The sequence below is a fragment of the Apodemus sylvaticus genome, chromosome 19, assembly GCF_947179515.1.
Source record: "Apodemus sylvaticus chromosome 19, mApoSyl1.1, whole genome shotgun sequence".
In the NCBI taxonomy this organism is placed as follows: Eukaryota; Metazoa; Chordata; class Mammalia; order Rodentia; family Muridae; genus Apodemus; species Apodemus sylvaticus.
In genome coordinates this window covers 42,936,769-42,950,261 of record NC_067490.1, presented here as the reverse complement: position 1 = coordinate 42,950,261, position 13,493 = coordinate 42,936,769, and the positions used below count along the sequence as shown (strand labels likewise).

Below are 13,493 nucleotides of genomic sequence, written 5' to 3'. Positions count from 1 at the left end.
ACCAGGGCTGTGCTGTGCTCTGCTCTGCTCTGCTGCCCTCTCATCTTGTGGCCTTGGCAGAGCTGTTCCCTCAGCCCCATGGTTTGTTGTGGGTGGGAGGCCAATTAAGAGTCAATGCCTCCTGAGTGTATTCCTGTGGAATGCCACCACTCGGGAAGTGTGATGGAACCTGTGGTCACTGATTGGCTCTCACTTCCTGTTTCTGCACCATGTGTCCTGGGTGACCAACAGTCTGTGCAGACCCATTGGACTCTGTTAGCTGTGGAGTCATGTCTGTGGCCTCTCTATTGAGATCTTTTGTGCAGGTTTTGATTGGTTCTTAAGAGCACCAATAAAAAGTGCTCAGCCCTCCACAACATGGGATGTCTCTCTAGTCTTTACATTTTTTCATTTCATAAGTTTTGATGAACTTTATGATAGTTTTTGTTGAAGTTGCTGCCAAGTATTTAGTCTACAAGGACTATATTCTTGATTTAATCCGCAGATTTCTTTCTTTTATTTGTGCATATAGGCATGTACTTGACTTGTCCATTTGTGACAGATCATGTATCCCTGCTGTACTTCATGAGTTTTAATGATTTCATTTTTATTTCCATTTTTCTATGTATAGACTCACCAGGGCACTGAGTAATGATGATGTCCTTTCATGTTGCAAGTGCCTTTTCCTTTGTTGTTGTTGTTGTTGTTTCTGGACTCACTGTATTGACTTAGAATGTCAGGAGCATGTTAAAGAGAGGCATTTTAATTAAGGTTACTCTTACAGAAGACCATGACCAACATCCAGCTGGGTAGGAAAGGGTTAACTTGGCTTACCCCTCCACATCACAGTCTTTCATAGAAGGACAACGGGGCAGGAGCTCAAACAGGGCTTGAACCTGGAGACAGAAGCTGCTGCCCAGGCAATGGAGGGATGCTCCTTACTGGCTTGTTTGTTAGGCTTTCTCCTCCTGCTTTCTTACAGCCCTCAGGACCACCAGTTTAGGTGTTGGATTCCATAGCTGCCTGCAGCTATGACAAAGTGGGTTTCTGGAACAGAAGCTGAGGGATGGATAGGGAAGGGGCGAAAAGAAAAAGTGCCAAGACAATATTCACTGATCAAAGCCGGAAACTTTAATGGCGCCAGACCTTTTAACAGTTTGGGCAAACCCTTCCCTCCAGACTCCAGGCTGAGTTCTGGTGGAAGTTGTCTAGCTTCTCTTGGAGGTCCTTGTCTTGACTGCTCTGGCAGCTGGGTGGGTCACCTGCTTAATTCAGAAATTCCTAGACCTGGAGGAACAAGGAACTTAACCTTTACTTCCAGCACTCCACCCTAGGTGGAGCAGGATCCTGGCTATCTGGGAGAAGTTAACCTTGACCATAGTCAAGTACACTCTTAGCACTCCACCCAAGGATAAAAATTCCTGCTTTAACCCACTTCCCTATTATGTCCTAACAGCAGATTCCTGCCCGAAGCCAGGGATTGTCCTTGACCAAAGTCAAACTCAAACCATGTGCATGACTGCCCCAATATGGCTCTGTACACCTAGGGATGGCACTACGCAAAATGGGCTGGCCCTCCCCCATCACTCCCTAATTTAGGAATTCTTCACAAGCTTGCCTACAACCTGATCCTTTTAAAAATATCAATTATTTACATTCCAAATATTGGCCCCCAGTCCCACTACCCACAGTTCCTCAGCTCATCCCTCCTCCCCTTTGCCTTTATAGGGAGTCCCACAGCCATCCCCCTTCTCTAGAGTATCAAGTCTCTACAGGATTAGGTGCATCTTCTCCCACTAAGTTCAGAAAAGTTAGTCAGCCCTCTGCTACATAGGTGCCAGGGGTCTTAGACTAACCCTGATTGGTGCTTTAGTCTCTGGGAGATCCCTGGAGTCCAAGTTAGTTGATCCTGTTGCTCTTCCCTTGGGTTGCCACGCCCTTCAGTTCCTTCAGTCCTTCCCTGCTCTCTTCAGTAGGGTTCCCTGACCTCATCCAATGGTTGTCTGTATCTGCATCTGTCTCAGTAAGTTGCTGATTAAGCCTCTCAAAGGAGTGCAATGGTGGGCTCTTTTCTGCTAATATAACATGGGATCAGTTTCAAATGATTTCCCCTTTTCTAACCCCCCACTTCCCGAAAGTCCCGCAAGCCCCCTTCTCTCCCTTCTCTCCCCCTGTCCTCCCACCCACCCCATTTGAAATGTAAATAAAAAATATATCGAATAAAAAAAATAAAGGAAAAAAAAGAAAATTAAGATTTCTTCTTTTTTTGTCTTTTTTTTTATTCGATATATTTTTTATTTACATTTCAAATGATTTCCCCTTTTCTAGTCCCCCACTCCCCGAAAGTCCCATAAGCCCCCTTTTCTCCCCCTGTTCTCCCACCCACCCCTTCCCACTTCCCCGTTCTGGTTTTGCCCTATACTTCTTCACTGAGTCTTTCTAGAACAAGGGGCCACTCCTCCTTTCTTCTTGTACCTCATTTGATGTATGGATTATGTTTGGGGTATTCCAGTTTTCTAGGTTAATATCCACTTATTAGTGAGTGCATACCATGAGTCACCTTTTGAGTCTGGGTTACCTCACTTAGTATGATGTTTTCTAGCTCCATCCATTTGCCTAAGAATTTCATGAATTCATTGTTTCTAATGGCTGAATAGTACTCCATTGTGTAGATATACCACATTTTTTGCATCCACTCTTCTGTTGAGGGATACCTGGGTTCTTTCCAGCATCTGGCAATTATAAATAGGGCTGCTATGAACATAGTAGAGCATGTATCCTTATTACATGGTGGGGAATCCTCTGGGTATATGCCCAGGAGTGGTATAGCAGGATCTGGAGGTCAGCATGCAGAAGAATGCGAATTGATCCATCTTTATCGCCTTGTACTAAGCTCAAATCCAAATGGATCAAGGACCTCCACATAAAGCCAGACACTCTGAAGCTAATAGAAAAGAAACTGGGGAAGACCCTTGAGGACATTGGTACAGGGAGAAAATTTCTGAACAGAACACCAATAGCGTATGCTCTAAGATCAAGAATTGACAAATGGGACCTCATAAAATTACAAAGTTTCTGTACGGCAAAGGACACCATCAAAAGGACAAATCGGCAACCAACAAATTGGGAAAAGATCTTCACCAATCCTACATCAGATAGAGGGCTAATATCCAATATATATAAAGAACTTAAGAAGTTAGACTCCAGAAAACCAAACAACCCTATTAAAAAATGGGGTACAGAGTTAAACAGGGAATTCTCACCTGAAGAACTTCGGATGGCGGAGAAGCATCTTAAAAAATGCTCAACTTCATTAGTCATTAGGGAAATGCAAATCAAAACAACCCTGAGATTTCACCTTACACCAGTCAGAATGGCTAAGATTAAAAATTCAGGAGACAGCAGGTGTTGGAGAGGATGTGGAGAAAGAGGAACACTCCTCCACTGCTGGTGGGGTTGCAAATTGGTACAACCACTCTGGAAATCAGTCTGGCGGTTCCTCCGAAAACTGGGCACCTCACTTCCATAAGATTTCTTCTTAAAAAAAAAAATAACATGGGATCAGTAATAATGTCAAGATTTGGTGCCACTTCATGTCATAGATCCCAAGTTGGGCCAGTCACTGGTCAGCAATTCCTTTAGTCTCTGCTCCATTTTTGTCCCTGCATTTCTTTTAAGCAAACACAATTCTGGGCCATAAATTTGAAGGTGGGTTTGTGTCCCCATCCATCCACTGGGGATCATGTCTGTCTACTGGAGTTGGTCTCTTCAGGTTCCATCTCCCCACTGATGGGAATATTGGCTAAGGTCATCTCTATTGAGTCCTTCAAGCCTCTCACATTCCAGGGGTCTGGGTCTACCTAGAGATTCCCTCCCACCCCACTACACCCCCTGCAGCTGCATATTTCCATTCATTGTCCTGACCTTCTGGGTTTTTCTCCTGTTTCTCTGTCCATATGATCCTGCCTCCCTTTTCCCCTCCCTCTTCTCTCTCTTACTTAAGTCTCTCCTTTCCCCAGCATCCTTTGATTATTTTGTAAAATATGGAATGTTTGTGAATTTGATCGTCATCTTTGCCCAGGGGCCATGTTAATTTTTTTTTTGTTACATTTTAGTATATGTGCTGCTGAAGCAAATTACATCCTTATCTTATGGAAGTATTGTCTTAATTGTAGTTCCCTCCTCTCAAATGACTGTAGCTTGTGTCAAGTCAGTATAAAGGCAGCCAGCACACCAAACTTAGGGAATGAGTACAACTAAGTACAATGTTTGTTGAAGAATTGGGTGCAACTTTGTCAGGTTAAAGACAACAGATGGGCACATTGGCCAGTACTTTCATGTACATCCCCAACTCTATGACTAACTCTTAGGGAGGTATAATCTGTACTTTACAATTGAAAGAAGGGAGATGCAAACAGGGGCTGTCTTCCCACCCATAGCAGCCACAGAACAGGGATCTTGACCCTGGTCTGCTGAACCCTAAAACCTTCCATGGAGTTGTACCTTAAACCTTCCTACTTCAGGTGAAACACCATGCAGTTGTGTGCTGTGTGTGTATGTATGTGTGTGTGTGTGTGTGTGTGCACATGGACTCTTTGTCCCTAGAATGAGCCATTTCATGGAGCCAGGGAGTCAAGGTGGTAGAAATGTGGTGTCCTGTGGTCTGACTCACTGTGAGGGATGCCTTTCTCTGTGTCTCTCATTGGTTCACAACCAAATTCACACGAGGCACTAATGTCTCTGAGAAGAATTAACTGATAATTTGTGTAACTCTTGAAAGAAAAACAAATGGTGGTACAACAGTATTTTGTACTGATGAACTGAGAAACATAGCTTTGAAATGGATGAAGAAAAATTAAATATTGTGGCCAGGTCACGTTCCTCCATCATTTTCAATATTTGCAATGAGGAAAGTAATTTCTGGGGCCCGTGGTTAAGGGCATGGTACATTCTGACTCCTGTAGTTCTCGGGATGGCATCCTGTTTTGGAGAACACCAGACAAGTTGGCTAAAGCTAGGAAACTAACACAAGGACTCGTTACACTATTTTGAGAAGGGGGAAAGGGGATACTTCTCTGCATAGTACTGTGGTCCTAATTGGCAATGGGAGTAGGCCTGGCCTAGTCCTTGGGAATTAGTTGTAAAGAAGAGGCAAGACCCTATACAATGGGCAGAGCCAAGGGAAGACCCAATCCTAGGAACTCCAGACCAAGTTTGCAGCAGAAACCTGGCAAGAAGCAGCATAGCCCATTCTGTTATTGCCAGGCAGAGAACACTTCTTCCACACCCCAGCCTTTGTCTTGGGACTAAAGGCTGCCAGTAACTACAGACTCTGTGATGCATCCCTGGCTTCTGAAACAATTGAAGTTCCATTGACAGATAGGCATCCTGCTGAGCCTGGGGAATGCTCAACTCCCCACACTCCACCCTCATTCTGTGGTTTCCAGTGGCCTTGACCCACTCCTTGCAACACTGGCTTCAAGAGGCCCAGTAACCTGTTTCCTGCAAGGCATAATGAAGACTTCTGTGGCTGCTGCAGCCAGCCATCAGCCAGAAGGACTGACAGCAGAAGCAGGGAAGAGTCCGGGCCTATAATATGGACAGGGAGAATGACAGGTGTGTGCAGATGATAGAAATCGGATGTTTTGGTGTGGATATTGAGAGGGACAGACACGGGGCATAGATGATAGGTAGAGCAGCCTTGATAGGGAGGGACAGACAGAAGGATGCAGACAGTAGGAATAAAGCCATCCTAGTGTGCATGCTAATGTCCTGGTTAGTTTGCTATCTTGACACAAGACAGAGTCATTTGACAAGAGAGAATGACAATTGAGAAAATGTCTCCATGGGATTGTCCTGTGTAAAACCAGAGGAGCATTTTCTTGGTTAATAATTGATGTGGGAGGACCTGGGCCCCTGTTGGTGGTGCCTTCTCTGTGGAGGTGGCCTTGAGCTATATCAGAAAGCAGGCTGAGCAATCTGTAGAAGGCCAGACATTAAACATCATCGCTTTAGGGCTTCTGCTCCCCGGTTCCTGCCTTGAGTTCCTGTCCTGACGCCCTGACTGAGGACTGTGAGCAGAATGAAGAAGCTCATTGTCTTCCTTAACATTTTTTTCATGGTGTTTTTTTTTTCACAGCGATGGAAACTGTAACAGTGACAGGTGTGGAGGGGCTGACATCTGAGGGTGGATGGCACAGCAGACTGCACAGCAGAGAGAGCTGGTGTTAGATGTGTGAAATCATTCAAAGGATGCTTTCTGGTGCCTTGAGTCTCTTTCCTGTCTTTTCTTCTAATCTCAACAATCACTGTCTGTGAACCAGGCTTTGCCTTGAGTAGGAAAATGCCCTCGGTTGCCTCTTGAGTCCTCCTGTAGTTCAGTGAGCTGTGTTCTTGCAAAGCCAGGTGATGACAGGGAAGCTGTGCATTTCGTTATTGATTTCATGATCAGGCTGCAGATCTCAATGGCTTCCTTGGGATTCCCAGTGCTGAGTTCTGAATGCAGATGCAAACTACTGGTTCCCATCATAGGCCCCGGAAAGGGTAGGACTTGGAAAACCTAAGATGAGTCTGGCTGCAGAGCTCTGGTTATTAAGAGCTGAGGTGGACCCTGCAGGGGCAGAGCTGCCTGCTGTTATCATCCATAGACAACTCTTCAGACTGGCAGCGCTGAGTGCCCATGACCTACCTTCATTTGGGAAGAGACTTTACAGGGGCTGAGGTGTGCAGGTCCAGGTGCCTCTTCCTGCATCATTTCCCGAGGGATTGGTGTGACTTTCCTTGAATAGCAAATGCGAATTTGTAAACCAATTACTTATGGGTGAATACCATCATGAGACGTTCCCTCCAGAAGCCCACCTTGTGTGCTCTGAGAGTGAGATAGGCCCCATCCTCCTGGCCACCGAGACTGGTGTGTGTACAGCAGAGCAGCCACCTGTTTCCTGCATAAATCCAGTTTCATCCACTCTGACCCCATTGTACTGGTCACCTGGTCCAGCCCTGATCCGTAAGTGAGGAGGATGCCCGTAAGAAATGGGGGAGCTACTGCAGTTGAGGTTGCAGTACACAGACCTTACCTAGGGGGCTCCCACAAGGCAATCTTAGCATTAGCTTTTATGTTCAGAGAGTTACTGACTGCAGAGTTGAGGTCTTTGAGCATCATCTGGTCCCCCCATCATGTGGTCCTCCTGTTCATTGTCTCCCTTCAAACTGCCAGTATCTGTCCCAAGGTCAGCCACTGGTCAGGAAGCTCCAGCAGTATGTTAAAGACTCCCCGTTCACTTTACAGGTGAAATCAGATGGTAAGTGTTAAGACACAATGTCTTGTGTTTAACACCTCCTATTAAAATGGCTAAGAACCCAGGGAACAATGCTGGAGAGATTAGTATCTCACGAGTTGTGAGCACTGGCTGCTTTTGCAGAACACTGTCAGGGTTCCATGTTCAGCTCCACCAGGGCAGCTCCCAGCTGTAACTTTAGTTCCAGGGAAGCCAGTGCCCTCTGCTGGGCTCTGAGGGTACACATGTGGTGTACAAGGATGCACATAGGCAAATGGTCATAAAGCAGCAATAACTCTATCCATACACCAAATGGTGGCTCCCGCTCTTTACACTAGCATTTAGGAGGCTACGACTGGAGAATCACCCTCAGTTTGAGACAAACCGGAGATAGAGAGTGAAAGTCTGTCTCAAAACAAAACAAAAGAAAGAAAACACAAGCCGGGCTGTGGTGGCACACACCTTTAATCCCAGCACTCTAGGAGGCAGAGGCAGGCAGATTTCTGAGTTCGAGGCCAGCCTGGTCTACTGAGTGAGTCCCAGGACAGCCAGGGCTACACAGAGAAACCCTGTCTCCAAAAAACAAAACAAAACAAAAAGAAAGAGAGAGAGAGAGAGAGAGAGAGAGAGAGAGAGAGAGAGAGAAAGAAAGAAAGAAAGAAAGAAAGAAAGAAAGAAAGAAAGAAAGAAAGAAAGAAAGAAAGAAAGAAAATGCAACCTAAAACAAAATGAAAGACAAGTTGTTTTTGCCAGTCTGTTTTAAAGCCATAAAAGCTTCGTATGGGACAGGTGTTCCCTTCCTCCTTTCTGTTCTCCTCCCTCCCTCTTTCCTTCCCTCCTTCACTTCTCTCATTCCTCCCTTCCTGTTATTTTCCCTCCTTTTCTCCTTCCTTCTCTCCTTCCTTCCCTCCTTCCTTCCTTCCCCTTGAATCTCCCCTCCTTCTCCCCATTCTTTTACATCCATTTCCCCAATTCCCTCTCCTCCTCTTCCCCTTTCCCTCATCCCCTCCTCTTTCTCTATCTCCCTTTCCTCTCCCTCCCCTTTCTCCCGTCTCTTTTCTCCCCTCCCCCCTCCTATCCTGCCATCCCCTCCCCAATATCCCAACCCTCTCCTGGGTATCCTCTCCCTCTCCTCTCTGCCTTTGATCCCTCTCCCCTCCCTCCATTCACAGCAGTGCACTCAGAGCTCTTCAGAAGCAATGGCCCTGGCTCACCAGCTGGTTTTAAGGTGACCTCCATCCCCCTGCTGTCTTCTCTGTTCTTTCTTCTCCTTCACTCCAGTGTCCTTCAAGTCCATATATCATTTTTCTTTGCCTTGCCATGTTTTCTCTATTACTGGAAGCCCCTTTTAAAGTTTCCTGAATAGTAGCACACAGAATGTAGAACATGCCAGGCAATGTTCTTCTGAAGTTCACCAACCTTTTTGTTCTCTATCTTCCTGTAGGGAGGAAGGTGGGTGGGAGAGAACAGGAAATGACAGCTATTTCAGAGTGTTCAGGGGGACATAGGGGATGCTACTCAGCCACTAAACATGGAAACCATAGAGAAGCTGGGGTCAGGTACAAAGATCATTTTATGTGTGTTTAGGCTCCTTGTTTTCAAAGATTGTCAGGTACCACCCTGCATCCTTCACACCTGTCATTTGCATCCTGCCTTTGTCAGGACTGTTCTGCCCCTAGAGTTCGACCAAAGCATAGAGGGTTAACCTTCAGGGCAGCGATTAAGCTCAGCCCAGCTGGGAAGAAGGGAGGCCTAGAATCCATCAGCACTTTACAGTCTACATGCAGAAATCTCAATTGACCTAATCTGCAGGGCAGAAGCAGGGATTTTGGGTAATAAACATTGCCAGTTTCCTGTGAGCCACACCCAAATGTGTGATAGACTCCAGGTTGCTGTGATTAGCTATAGCAACAGGGGGAAACAAAGATTGTGCAGTTTGCTTCTTAAAGATCAGTGATAGAGAAAACAAAAGGATCAGTGATAGAGAAAAGTGGGTGGACGGGGTGGGGGAGTGGGCTTGGGTGGGTGGGGTGGGAGAGTGGCAGTAGGTGGGTGGGGTGGGGGGCATGGGGGGAAGAGAGGAGTCAGTCGGCTTACACTACAGGGGGAGGAGTCTGCTTATATCACAAGGACTGTTAGAGGTCAAACATCCTATTCCCACCAACATCTTTGGAATTAGAAAGTCTGGCTCCAGGTTTTTACTGTGAGACATCCCCTATCTTCAGAAAACATAAGAAGACACCCCCACTTCTGCTCTGAGGCCCTAATTTCCTCTCTTCAAAGTCCCCACTGCACAGTCTGTCTCTGGGGCTGGGTCCTGAAAGAGCTCTGGAGCTACAGCCATGCCTTTGCCTCTGTCTGTCCATAGCTTGAATAACTTCCATGAAAAATTCATCATTCCCCAGTGATCCATCTCAGTGTCCCTCCCAACAACCAAACCCATTCAGAACCTTTCATCTGTTACTTTAAAATCTCCACAGATTTCATGGTTTAAAACAGCATAAATTTATTCTTGAGAGAAAGAGAGAGAGAGAGAGAGAGAGAGAGAGAGAGAGAGAAGCTGAGGCTTGACCTCAGAAGTCCTTTGCTTGTCAAATACTGAAGGTGAACATAGAAACAGGGTGCGGTGAAGGTAGGCAGTCAACATAACCTTTGAAGATTCATGCATTCATTCCCTATCTGCGTGCATGATCAGCATAACACAAGTCTCTGAGAGCAAAGCTAAAGTTTAAAAAAAAAAACCACAAACCCAAGTAAGGATAACAGAAATCCATGGGTGACACCACGTGGTGACCAGGTGTTGTTGAGATCATAGTGTCACAGTTAACAGCCCTTTCCTGGAAGGCTTGTGCTTTTCAACTCGGTACATTGGGAAGCTGAGGTGTGAGGATTGTCAGGAGTTCAAGGCTGGCCTGAGCTATAGAATTGAGACTTTGTCTCTAAAACAAATGAGGGGGCTTGGTTGAAGGCTTGGTCTGTGGAGTATGTGCCGTGTATGGACCTGGATTAGTTTCCATTACCATAGGAAAAGCCAGTCACGGATGCTGCTTCTTTGTAATCTGGGCCTGGGCTAGGGGGGTTGGGGGGTGGGGGCGGAGACAGAGGCAGAGGCTTATCTTAGGCTGCACAGTGAGCCCCAGGCCCCAGTGGGGCATTCCATCTCAAACGGAACCCAGGTGTGATGGCACCCGACTGTAATCCCAGAATGTGGGAAGCACAGGCACTCTGATCTCCTGAGTTTGAGGCTGTCCAGGTCTGTATGGTAAGTACTGGGAAAATCAGAATGACATAAACCCAGACTCAGAAAAAGCAAAAAACTGTTCATAGCCATCTGTAATGAGATCTGATGCCCTCTTCTGGTGTGTCTGAAGAGAGCAATGGTGTACTCACATACATAAAATAAATAAATCTTTAAAAAAAAAAGAAAGAAAGAAAAGGAAAGGAAAGGAAAGGAAAAGGAAAAGAAAAGAAAAGAAAAGAAAAGAAAAGAAAAGAAAAGAAAAGAAAAGAAAAGAAAAGAAAAGAAAAGAAAAGAAAAAAGAAAAGAAAGCCGGGCAGTGGTGACGTGCGCCTTTAATCCCAGCACTTGGGAGGTAGAGGCAGGTGGATTTCTGAGTTCGAGGCCAGCCTGGTCTACAGAGTAAGTTCCAGGACAGCCAGGGCTATACAGAGAAACCCTGTCTCAAAAAAAAACCAAATCCGGAAAAAAAAAGAAAGAAAGAAAAAGGAAAAAATGAAAAGAAAGAAAAAGCAAAATCTAAGGTGGAGCCTTCCCGAGGGACAATACCTGACTGACCTCTTGACTTCTACACTTGCACATATACATGCACATGAACATACATGCACATGAACATACATGCACATGAACATACATGCACATGAACACGCATGCACATGAACATACTCCCTGAACCCACCAGCAATAAGAGAGTCCCCCAATGGGCACTAGGGCAGGCTTTGTGTGGTGATAGATCATCCAACAACAGAACACACACAACAGCAGTCCCACAGGATGATACCATCTAGCCTTCATGTTAGGCCTCTATGTGTGTGTGCTATGATATTTGCACAAAAAATTACCCAAGAGCATGTTTCAGAACATGTCCCATTATTAGATAGCAGAGGACTGGAGGAGCAATAGGACAGATTTGTTGTTTTTGTTTAATCCCAGCGCTCAGGCAGGTGGATTTCTATGAGTTGGAGGCCAGCCTGGTCTACAAAGAGAGTTACAGGACAGCCAGGGTTACATGGAGCAAACCCTGTCTCAGGAAAACCAAAAACAACAAAACAACAACAGAAAGGTCCAGAGAAACAGCTCGGTGGTTGAGAGCGCGGGTCTAGGGCTAAGTTCCAACCCCACCGTGGTCTCACAGTTGTCCTTAACTCCTGGTGGATCCATGGATCCAATGCCCCCTCTGGCCTCAGGCATATGGTGCACACTCATATATACAGACAAAACACCCATACACACAGAAGATAAAAATAAGTCTTAAAAGAAGTGGCAGGGCCGGGGCTGGGGCTCAGTGGTAGCACACTTTCCTAGCACACACGAGGCCCTGAATTTAGTTTTCAGCACCAGAAAAAATAAAATGATGATAATACCAATAGCATAAAATTTTAATGATAACTGCCAAGGTGTCAATCCTTAGAAGGCATTATTTAATTCCGTCATGTAATCACTGATCAGATACAAGGCTAATTGTGTAACTACACAATGAAGAGTACCTATTAGGGAGCAGGCGTGGTGGTGCAGAGCTGCAATTTCAGTTCTCAGAACTGAGGCAGGGGGATGGTAAAGTGAAAGTCAGCCTGAGTTTCACAGGGAGACTGTCTCAGAATCCAAAGCAAAACAGAAACAAACTAGAATATGTGTTAGAAGACTAAACTATGTCTGAATTTATAATGATTTGCAATTATTAGGCAAGCTCAGAACAATTAGGGCTACGCTGTAGCTCAGTTGGATAGAGCGCTTGCGTACCGTACAAGAGGCCTGGGGCCAGGCATGGTAACCATAGGTGTAAATCCAGCTCTCGGGTGGCACAGGCAGGAGCATCAGAGGAGCTCAAAGCCATCTGCTATACAGGAGTTCAGAGCAGGCCTGCCATCCATGAGACCCTGTCTCAAAAAAATAATGAGGGGACAATCAGAGAAGGAGAAAAGGGACTGAGGAAAGGCGGGCGTGGAGAGCAGGCCTGTCACTTTGTACTTCCTTGTCCCCAGGACATGCCTGTATGCTTCTGCAGTTGTCCCCTCGAAATACAAAATTCTCAAGCTGTATGACTTCAAGGCATACCAACTCAAGCGTGCCTTTGTTGGCTTCTTTTCTGTGTAAAATGTAGGCTGTTTAGAATTCTAAGCAAGAGGGATTTAACTGACAGACTCTTTGTCACGAGAGGTGTGTGTCACAGCCCAAACTAGATAATACTGCAGGGGCTCCTCAGGTGGTGGCCCAGTCACCCCGGGGGTGGGGTGGGGTGAGGTGGGGTGGGGTGCAGGAAGGGATGGTCTAACCTGCTCCTTCAGCCCTCCACCCCAAACAAGAATTCTTTGGGGATAAAAATATTCTAAAAACTACTGTTGAGAGCGGCACAGCTGTAAGTGTACAGAAACCACTTAAGTGTGGACTTTAAAAAGGTCAAGCCCATGCAGAGGTGTGTGTGTGTATATGCTATATGTGTACATGCTACACACATATACACATACACACACACACACATGACAGTGATAGACAGTTATTATCTCTACAGTGAAGAGCTAATTTATGGACAGCGGCTGTTACTGGTCACTGCTGCTGGGAAACATGGTCACCTGCTGTAACTGTCTGCTGTCTTCCTGGCATAAGCTGTGTTTCTTTGGTGTTTTTGCCTTTATTTGGGAACAAACACTCTAAGAAGGCTTCTGGTTAAGTTATTGATTGCTACCCTTCATGAAGGGCGTCTTTGGGGCTGTCTTCCTCATGTTCACAGGAACATCTTTAGGATATTGGCGGGGGCACTTTGCTTTCAGTACAGGAGGTAATCACAATATTTTTTGTAAAAATAATATTTGAATTTTTAAAAAAGGGTTTAATCTTTAAAATGTCTTTATCAGTCTATAACCTTCATAGCACACAGTTCATCCATATAAAGGGTATAGTTTGGTGGCATGTTTGTATTTGCAGAACTGCAGAATTTTTACCATAGTTTTTAAAAATGTTTCTTCTTCTCCTCCTCCTTCTTCTTCTACCTTCTGTCTCCT

At 45.6% G+C, this 13,493-nt stretch overlaps 1 pseudogene; it reads right to left on the bottom strand.

The window, feature by feature from the left end:
* Positions 1-4,016: 4,016 nt before the first annotated feature.
* On the bottom strand, positions 4,017-4,114 carry LOC127670331 (uncharacterized; annotated as a pseudogene).
* Between the last annotated feature and the right edge of the window lie 9,379 nt (positions 4,115-13,493).